Source organism: Ascaphus truei, chromosome 5 (assembly GCF_040206685.1).
Source record: "Ascaphus truei isolate aAscTru1 chromosome 5, aAscTru1.hap1, whole genome shotgun sequence".
In the NCBI taxonomy this organism is placed as follows: Eukaryota; Metazoa; Chordata; class Amphibia; order Anura; family Ascaphidae; genus Ascaphus; species Ascaphus truei.
The window spans coordinates 209,798,289-209,810,201 of NC_134487.1; positions in this window are offsets into that span (position 1 = coordinate 209,798,289).

Consider the following 11,913-nt stretch of genomic DNA (forward strand, 5'->3'; position numbering starts at 1 on the left):
TGGTTTCTGTTAAGTTTTAGTTTATAGAGTGCCTCTTCTGGTTGGCCGCTCAATAGTAATCTATCAGATATTGGTTGTTGATTGACTGTAAAAGCCAGCCAATCAGTTTTTTGGTCTATAAAATAGGCTACACCTACAGTTGGTACCAGGAAAAGCAATTAATACATCTACTACTCCCCTTGCGACTCTTACTGCACTTATAACTGTGCCCGAAAATGTCCTCTTCAGTCTCACAGGAAGTATACCAGCAGAGCCTCTTCTGGCCCTACCACCACTCTCCATAATACATACTTTTGGGAGCATTCAATCTGCCTGTGGATTTCCATACAGTACATATATTGGATTTTACCTACAGTTGATACCAGGAAAAGCAATTAATATATCTACTACTCCCCTTGCGACTCTTACTGCACTTATAACTGTGCCCGAAAATGTCCTCTTCAGTCTCACAGGAAGTATACCAGCAGAGCCTCTTCTGGCCCTACCACCACTCTCCATAATACATACTTTTGGGAGCATTCAATCTGCCTGTGGATTTCCATACAGTACATGTATTGGATTTTACCTAAACAAAAGGTGAAAAACCTGTAGATCGGAGTTTGACAGATTCGCCCATCTCTAATTGCAGGGAGTATTATGACCTCACTCTGCTCCGTTATTTCTTTATTTAACTACCTATAAACTTTGCTGGTTGAAAGTGGAAAGATCATATGAGATTTTAGTTGTGTGAATTTGGTTAGCATTTACCCAGTATTACATATTTCTATTTCTATACACAATGACGTATTTGACCTCATGCTTCAGTATAGAAAAATATTTACTGAGTCCAGTCTTGCTTTTGTTGACTTTTTATTGTTTTCCTACATGTACAAGAAATTGATTTATTGCTCTGCCATTTTCTCAAGAACTCATAAATACATTTTAAAGTCCATTTATGACAAATCTATGCTCGACTAGCTCAAATGCTTTTTTATGATGGATTTAAATGCATTTGCCCATAGTCTACAGACAAAGATTAATAAATAGCCTCATTAAACAGCAATAATAGCTTTAAAAAATCTATTTTCTTCTTTGCCTGAAATACTTTTTGCTGCTATGTTTAGTGTTCAAACACAGTTGTCCTAGTAACCATTGTTAGTCAACATTTCTGGCATCTGAAAATCCACACAGTGGCAGCCTTACAGGAAATGTAATTAATGTTGTAAATGCTATGGGAATGTACAATTGTGAACATATGATATTGAGGAAGAAGAAAAAAAGACCAAATCCACAGAGATCCATTATTGACTTAATGAGGCATTAACTTAAGTTAAAGTGCTAATGGCTATCTTCAGCCCCATAACGCAGAGTTTAGAGCAGTTTTTGTTAAGACAGGGCATTGCGTTAGCTATAACAGACTTTAGTGATAATCATATATGTAACATAGGGCCTCATGCAGTAAGCGACGAATATGTGAAATCGGCAAGATTACCGATTAGTCATGTTATTGGCGATTTTCCCTCTCCGTATGCAGTAAGTGCCGAATACATTCAAAATGAAGCCGAAAACAAATCCGCCCACTCTCACGATGATTTGCCGATCACACACAGGTGTATCGGCGTGCGTGGCGGGGTGCTGTTAGGTTGCCCAATCAAAAATCTTGCTGAATCAGGTGAAGCAAGCATGTATTGGATAGCGCACCATATTTAAAGGCAACGTGTACTGTTAATCATTCTCTGTGTTGTTGGGAGTGAGAGAGAGAGAGACGCACAGAGCTGGGCGATTTAATATTTGCATATTGACTGAGAGACTTATTGTGTATTGTGAGAGCTTTGTCCTTTGTTGTTTTGTTTACATCTTTGTCTTGTTTTCTATGTGGAAGTGTTTCGTGTGATTGTCTGTACATTTGTTTTCTGTTTTCTGTGAGTGCTGTAAGTATGCCCGCAAAGCGTGGGAAGAGTGATGCTGGTGTGAGTGGTAGTGCTACTCGTGCGAGTACGCGTCGGAGTGAACGTACTGTTCAGGGGAGTGATGTTGCTAGGAGTGCGAGTGCTGTTGCTGGGAGTGCGAGTGCTGTTGGTGGGAGTGGGAGTGCTGTTGCTGGGAGTGGGAGTGCTGTTGCTAGGAGTGCGAGTGCTGTTGGTGAGAGTGGGAGTGCTGTTGCTAGGAGTGCGAGTGCTGTTGGTGGGAGTGGGAGTGCTGTTGCTGGGAGTGCTGTTGCTGGGAGTGGGAGTGCTGTTGCTGGGAGTGGGAGTGCTGTTGCTGGGAGTGGGAGTGCTGTTGCTGAGAGTGGGAGTGCTGTTGCTGGGAGTGGGAGTGCTGCTGGTGGCTCAGTTGCTGATGGGGTGTCTGGTGGTGGTGTGCTTGCTGGTGGCCAGCTTTTGGAGTCTCTTCCATTGGAAGAAGGAGAGTCCAGTCAGCACCAGCCAAGCTCTGAGCCTAAACCTGGTCGGAAGAAACGTGTGGAGAAGCCACGTAATCCTCGCTTCAATGACCAGGAAAATAGAGCTCTTGTCACTGGGATTCTGGAGCACTATGACAGTCTCTATGGACATTTACTATGTAAGTGTACTTTTCCATTTATTCTTCAAATACATGTGATCCTAGGTCATGTGAGTTTTGTTAATATGCAAATATGGGTACAGAATATCTTTCTATGTTAATTAGTGTGGAAACACATCTTTTTATCATGCGTTACAAGGACAACAAAACTCAGGCGTACAATTTGCGATAACTGCATACAATATTAATGCAACCTTGCTTACATGTATAGGTTTAGTAGTGAATGCTCATGTGCTTTACATATTACACCTAAAACAGCATGTTTGCTTTCTCTTGGAACAGCTAGCAGTGTAGGAAACTGGTGCTTGTATTATTATTAATTAACCTCATATATTTTCTATGTTTTTCAAGCGCGGACAAGTTCATCAAGCAAAAAAGAAATGTGGGACACAATAGTCATTGGTGTCAATGCGTGTGGGAATCGTGTCAGGGACAAGCGGAATTGTCGCAAGAGATTTGACGATATTAGGACAAAATTAAAGAAGAAAATACAACACCAACGCGTGCATGCTACTGGCACTGGAGGTGGCCCGCCAGCACAGCGTCTGATATTAACTCCATTGGAAGAGCTGCTTCGGGGAAAATTACTTCCCGTCGTCGTGGAGGGTTTGCCCGGTGACAGGGACATCGGAATTTATCCCTCACAATTTCCACCAGGTGAGAAATGGTACTGTACTAGGCGTGTCGTTGATTACAGTTATTTTAAACATTTACGCTGTTTTTTATAGTGTCTTCCCAATATAAACATACCTACATCTATATATGTATATGTGTGTTTCTATATATAGGAACCATGTTAAAAATGGTTATTGAGGTAAAAAGTGACACTGTGTGCTCATTTGCATGTCATTTCCCAGAATCCCTTGCTGCAGTGGAAGTGCTGTATGCTGGGTGATGATGGGGAAAGGCGGGGTTGCAGACCTGGCTAAGACATGCAGATGAGCATACAGTTATATTTGCATGTATATATATATATATATATATATATATATATATATATATACATATATACATATATATATATACATATATATATATATATATATATATATATATATATATATATATATATATATATGTGTGTCAAATTAGACATATATGTTGTAGTCCTACTAAAAGCACTAACTAATATACCACGTTGCATTGCGTGGTCATTTGCATGTGAATTCCCACAATGCTTTGCTGCAGTGGAAGCAATTTATGGTGGGCAAAGATGGGGAACAACAGGGTAGCACACATGTGTAACACATGCTAATGAGAAATTATTACTAGCTACTGTTACAGAACATAAATATGTATAATATTAATGTGTATATTATTTATTTCACTCATACAAACCCGACATTACTGGCTATTATAATCATGCATCGAATATATTGCATGCAACGGCCTACAAACATCAATTGCACTAACAAATGTCTAGTTGTTTATTAAAAGGTCCATTTTTGCTTTATGTCATATACAGACAGCATAATGAGGCACACGTAGCATATGTTATGTCATTGTGTTCATAACTTGAACACTTCACACGACTATTTAGCTCCTCTACCATTGTGTTAAAGCAGCTGCAATGAATATGTCATCACAGCATACACGTCAACAGAGGGGGTGGGGTTCAGCACACACACAAATTACAGGGTCATCTTACGGTGAACTTTGTTGACACCATTTTCACCTGCTTGAAGTAATTGAAAGGTCTGGCTGATTAGGGTTTTTGGGGGAGGGAATACCGTTCTTACAACCTGAATAGCAAAACTGAAGGTAATCACACTCATGTGAAAGGTTAAGTCTAGGTACTAAATCCCCCAAAAAGTCATTAGTTATGAAACCGTACGTCACACATTCGTTCACTCACATCTATAGTTTAACTGATATCAACACCACATTATCACACACTGCATGTGTTGTGCTGGTCAGTGGCAGCCACATTCAGCCGTGCCACAGCTTCTATTAATGTACCACACATATCCTCTAACAAAAAAGATTATTTTTGCAATATGACCACCTTCATGATAACCATTGTGAATGTTCATCTCATGATAGTTATGTACATTATTATACTGATATGACTACACAATATATGATTTGTATGTACAAATTTAATCATTTTATCCTAACGCATTACTGCAGAAACATAGTATGTTGTATGTTACTGAACTCAAAAGTTCTAAGTACACAGCCATGTACATTGTTAGTACAACTATTTATGTTCACTTTCACACACACATTTTCGGTTAATGAAATGATGCTGTTAGTTAGTCATAAATACAGAACATACAATAACTGTATGTTCAATATTTACACATGTAAATTTACAACTTATGTTATTGTTATATAGTTGCCCCTGGAGGACATGTGTCAACTGAGGCGGAACAAGTGTCTTCACCTGGGTCATGCAGCTCAACACACCTGGAAGGTAAGTGTATGAGGTGGTGGACATATAATATGTTCACTTCTAAATGTTATGTTGTCATGTTCATTATTTGTTTTGCACATGTTCTTTAAATAGGATTACTTAGTGTCAGTGAAAATGAAGTTTTTAAACACAACATGTATTGTGTTTGTGAAGTTAAGTATCATGTAGGAGTTGAGAGTTGTGAGCAACTTTTCATTCATTCTTATTTCATACTGAGTCCAAACAGTATTCGTAAGTCAAGGTAGTTTTTAATGTGACGTTATTAAACGTATGGAAACATGTTAGGTGTTACTTATCACACAGTAGAATTACATAGTAAAACAGCAGAGATTAACATGCCATTTCATAATGTGTACATTTATTTATAGCACATGATGATGATGATGATGATGATGATGATGATGATGATGATGATGCCACCGCCATAGACACAGAAATACAATCAAGTGACCATGACGAGGTTTCCATTGAAAGAGTTACACAGGCAATTCGTCCATCAAGTAACACATACGATGCAATAGTAGCTTCAGAGGGAAAAATTGTGGAAGCTGAAAATCGTCGCCATTCTGATCTGATGACAGTGCTCGAAAGGATGATTTCACTGCAGGAACAAACGATATCACAATTGGCACATCTCCACAGAGTCTTCATTGAAGTGCCTAAACAGATGCAAAAAATAAACACTTCATTAAAAGCAATGGTTGTGCAGCAAACACAAGCTAATTACTTGAGAATGACTACTGTACCCAATTTCAACTTCAACACCTCACAGGCAGGATCTTTACATGCTGGTAATTTTTCACCACATGCATCTGATCTTCATTCCCCAGGTCCGAATGTTACCGGTCAAGTAGCAGACATTTCTGTGCAGGTTCCTGACGACATCCTACCGCTGCCATCTGTAGAAAATCAGGAGCTAACACCTACAAAGAAGGCGACAAAAACAAAACAGCACAAGCAGTTACTACTGATCAGGAAAGATGAAACGGACCAACCATGTGTTGTGCACGGTGTACCAACTTGCTCACATGTGTCACTACCCACAAGCCCTGTCGGTGAACAGTCACTGCGCAAAAGCCCTGTCGGTGAGTCACTGCCCAAAAGCCCTGTCGGTGAACAGTCACTGCCCAAAAGCCCTGTCGGTGAACAGTCACTGCCCAAAAGCCCTGTCGGTGAGTCACTGGCCACAAGCCCTGTTGGTGAGTCACTGCCCACAAGCCCTGTTGGTGAACAGTCACTGCCCAAAAGCCCTGTCGGTGAGTCACTGGCCACAAGCCCTGTTGGTGAGTCACTGCCCACAAGCCCTGTCGGTGAACAGTCACTGCCCAAAAGCCCTGTCGGTGAACAGTCACTGCCCAAAAGCCCTGTCGGTGAGTCACTGGCCACAAGCCCTGTTGGTGAGTCACTGCCCACAAGCCCTGTCGGTGAACAGTCACTGCCCAGAAGCCCTGTCGGTGAGTCACTGGCCACAAGCCCTGTCGGTGAACAGTCACTGCCCAAAAGCCCTGTCGGTGAACAGTCACTGCCCACAAGCCCTGTCGGTGAACAGTCACTGCCCAAAAGCCCTGTCGGTGAACAGTCACTGCCCACAAGCCCTGTAGGTGAGTCATTGGCCACAAGCCCTGCCCGTGAAGTGCCAGAGGCCACTCCAAGTGGCTCTGTTGTGGCTAAAGTTGTTGCAAAACGAAAAAGGAAAATACAAGAGACAACAAGCAGGCCTGTTACTCGCTCTCAAAAGGAAAAAAAAAAATGTTATAATTCACTAAATATGTCTTTGGCCTTGTTTTGTTGACTTCAGATTATCTAATAAATATTGTATGTATGCTGAAGACCGTGTTGTTTCCAAACTTTCAAGTATGTTCTTGTACACGTGAAGTTTTGGAAATGTTAACAGTCCTAATTAATGAATAGTGTTATTAATATTGATGTATTAATCATCTGTTCAGTAATGGTCTACCAGGAGCCAGTTGCTATGTTTAGAGAAGCTGCCATTGACCTACCTGCAAAACATTGTATTTGGGTGTGTTACTTGATGTAATCATTGCATGTGCATATTATTCACATGCAATTAAAAACACACATCTATTTAACTGCAAACATCTTTCTTGTCCGTGTACAGCAGGATTACGTGTAAAATATTACTTACCTTCACCTTGCTTGGCCATTGTAATGTTGTCCTTTAATCATTTATGTGTTCTTGTTTCAAGAACATCTGTGAATGTATACTAATATATATGTAGTATGTATGGATATATGTACACACACAGTGTGTATATATATATATATATATATATATATATATATATATATATATATATATATATATATATGATTTGTACTATCTAAACTGGTATAGATGTATTTTCTGAAAACATACATTTCATGCTTCCTTGTGAAAACACAGTATTTTAATAATACAGGACTAATGTTTGTGAAATATAGTAACTGTGAGCCTATAACAGTATTGGCCTAAAAAAAATGTTTATTACTTAATTCACTCATGTTTATCACCATTTAAATAGGTTTCATATAAGGCCTACTTACTGCCATCAATATGTTGTGTGTACTCCTGCATTATATATATATTATTGGTTTTAACACTACAGGCCTTCAAAATTAAAAAAAAAACTTGTTTGATGGTAAATCACATTTGCCAGACAGGTCAATGCAATAGGCCATAAAAGTTTAAGCCTCTATTATGTTAACCTTTAAATAAATCACACCAATATAAAAATCCCTCTTTACATATAAGCCCTTAAAAGTTGTAATATACACACACACACTTAAAGTTTGGTTTTACAGACATATTGTAATATATATATATACACACACATATATATATACACACACACACTACAATATACATATACTACAATATACATATACACATTATATATATATATATATATATATACAGCTAAACCCCGTTATAACGCGTTTTATATATAACGCGTGGCTCCCGTTTAAAAAAAAAAAAAAAAAAAAAATTTAAAAACAATTTTTTTTTACATTTTTTTTTTGCACACTGCACACACTGCACACACTCACTGCACACACACTGCTCATTGCTCACACTGCCACACTGCACACACACTGCACACTGCACACACACTGCTCATTGCTCACACTGACACACTGCACACACACTGCACACTGCACACACACTGCACACTGCACACACACTGGTCATTGCTCACACTGCACACACTGACACACTGCACACACACTGCACACACACTGCACACTGCACACACACTGCACACACACTGCTCATTGCTCACACTGACACACTGCACACACACTGCACACTGCACACACACTGCTCATTGCTCACACTGCACACACTGACACACTGCACACACACTGCACACACACTGCACACACACTGCACACTGCACACACACTGCACATTGCTCACACTGACACACTGCACACACTGCACACACACTGCACACTGCACACACACTGCTCATTGCTCACACTGCACACACTGACACACTGCACACACACTGCACACACACTGCACACACACTGCACACTGCACACACACTGCACATTGCTCACACTGACACACTGCACACACTGCACACACACTGCACACTGCACACACACTGCACACTGCACACACACTGCTCATTGCTCACACTGCACACACTGACACACTGCACACACACTCACACACACTCACACACACTTACACACACTTACACACACTTAGACACTCACAGACACTCACAGACACTCACAGACACTCACACACACTCACACACACTCACACACACTTACAGACACTCACACACACTTACAGACACTCACACACACTCACACACACTTACAGACACTCACAGACACTCACACACACTTACAGACACTTACAGACACTCACACCCACTCACGCACACCCACGCACACTTACGCACACTTACGCACACTTACGCACACTTACGCACACTCACACACACTTACACACACTTACACACACTTAGACACTCACAGACACTCACAGACACTCACACACACTCACACACACTTACAGACACTCACACACACTCACACACACTCACAGACACTCACACACACTTACAGACACTCACAGACACTCACACACACTCACAGACACTTACAGACACTCACACACACTCACACACACTCACACACACTTACACACACTTAGACACACTTAGACACACTTAGACACATTTAGACACTCACAGACACTCACACACACTTACAGACACTCACACACACTCACGCACACCCACGCACACCTACGCACACTTACGCACACTTACGCACACTTACGCACACTTACGCACACTCACACACACTTACACACACTTACACACACTTAGACACTCACAGACACTCACAGACACTCACACTCACTCACACACACTTACAGACACTCACACACACTTACAGACACTCACACACACTTACAGACACTCACAGACACTCACACACACTCACAGACACTTACAGACACTCACACACACTCACACACACTTACACACACTTAGACACACTTAGACACATTTAGACACTCACAGACACTCACAGACACTCACACACACTTACAGACACTTACACACACTCACACACACTCACGCACACCCACGCACACTTACGCACACTTACGCACACTTACGCACACTTACGCACACTCACACACACTTACACACACTTACACACACTTAGACACTCACAGACACTCACAGACACTCACACACACTCACACACACTTACAGACACTCACACACACTCACACACACTTACAGACACTTACACACACTCACACACACTCACGCACACCCACGCACACTTACGCACACTTACGCACACTTACGCACACTTACGCACACTCACACACACTTACACACACTTACACACACTTAGGCACTCACAGACACTCACAGACACTCACACACACTCACACACACTTACAGACACTCACACACACTCACACACACTTACAGACACTCACACACACTCACACACACTTACAGACACTCACACACACTCACACACACTCACACACACTTACAGACACTCACAGACACTCACACACACTTACACACACTTACACACACTTACACACACACTCAGACACTTACACACACTCACAGACACTTACACACACTCACACCCACATACACACACCCATATACACACACACACTTTCTCTCCCATAAATACATACACACACACACTCTCTCACTCTACACAGACGGGGGGTGGGGTCGGAGCAGAGGAAAGGCCGCGACCAGCACCACCACCCGCTCCCCCCCCTCCTCCCGCGCAGGCAGCGGGAGCACCGGGGACAGCGGTGGGGAGAAGAAACCCCCCGCTACCACCTCCGTGCAGGCAGCGGGATCTGAGGTAAGCGGCGACCTGAGGGACATCCCCGCTCCCATCTCCTGCCCCGCGGCCTGTCCCTCGGTGACAGGGGGAAGCGGGGACAGGAGGGACATCCCCGCTCCCATCTCCTGCCCCGCGGCCTGTCCCGCGGTGACAGGGGGAAGCGGGGACAGGAGGGACATCCCCGCTCCCATCTCCTGCCCCGCGGCCTGTCCCGCGGTGACAGGGGGAAGCGGGGACAGGAGGGACATCCCCGCTCCCATCTCCTGCCCCGCGGCCTGTCCCGCGGTGACAGGGGGAAGCGGGGACAGGAGGGACATCCCCGCTCCCATCTCCTGCCCCGCGGGCTGTCCCGCGGTGACAGGGGGAAGCGGGGAGCGGAGGGACATGCCCGCTCCCATCTCCTGTCCCGCGGGATGAATATGCGCTAAAGCGCGGCGGCCATTTTTTTTCCCGCGACCCCGTTAGTAACGCGGTGGTCTCGGGGTGGACCCCGAGACCCGCGTTATAACGGGGTTTAGCTGTATATATTTATGAGATATATATATATATCTACATATACACACGTACTTAAACTCTGATGCAGACAGGGAGTTAACCAGACTTTAAAAAAAAAACACAGAAATTTATGAGGAAAAAAAACATTGACTTTTGCAGGTGCGTGTGTATTTCATTATATGGCTGTGTAAGCACTATTTTCATAGAGTGGTCAATGTTATTTTTCCTCAACCAACAATGTTTCTTAATTAAAAGTCTACCAATGTTTTGAGAAATAAGATAAAATTTGCTACATGTTGGTCAGACAAATGGCTATCACAAACCACAAATGTGAAAGCAATTATTTCTACACATCCAATTGGTGCTTCAAACAAGGAGTACAAGTTGAAACTTTTTCTGACCTTGAAAAGGAAAGACAGCAAATAGTTAGCATTTGAACCGTTTCATTCTTATGAGCAAAGAACAGAGAACTGCAGTCATCTTTTGTGTTAATCTGCAATGGCTGATGAATTATTAAAAAATATGCATCCGCACAGAGGATACAAATTCATGATTGCAGAAGCGATATTGTCAACTTCGGGACACAAAGAAAACGCTGGACAAATCTATGATTTGATTAGAACCAAGTATCCTTATTACCAAGTACCTGGGCATGCGCCAAATTTTAAATCCTCAGTAAGATTCACTTTATCAACTAATGACTGTTTTGAACGTGTGCAGGATAAACTACAAGACAGGTATGGTTTTTGGAAGATTGCTAAGGAGAAATATTTCACCGTGGAAGAGGGCACACATATTGTGCTAAATGGCATATTTATTCCTAATGCCAATAGCAATGGATCCGCTACTACTGTTCCGTGTGAATCGATACCTGCTGCAATATCTGCACCCTCCATTCCTGAAACACACATTCTACAAGAACATAACTACTATGATTATGTACCAAGCGTTTCAGCTGAAAATGCATTGGAATGGGTACCCGAAGAAATGAACCTACCTCCGGACCAATTGTTTGAAGAAAGCAGTGGCTATTCCTATGAGCGCTTCATGGAGGAGATGTGTGTCATACAGGATTCAGCGTTTGGGTCAAGCGTGGATGC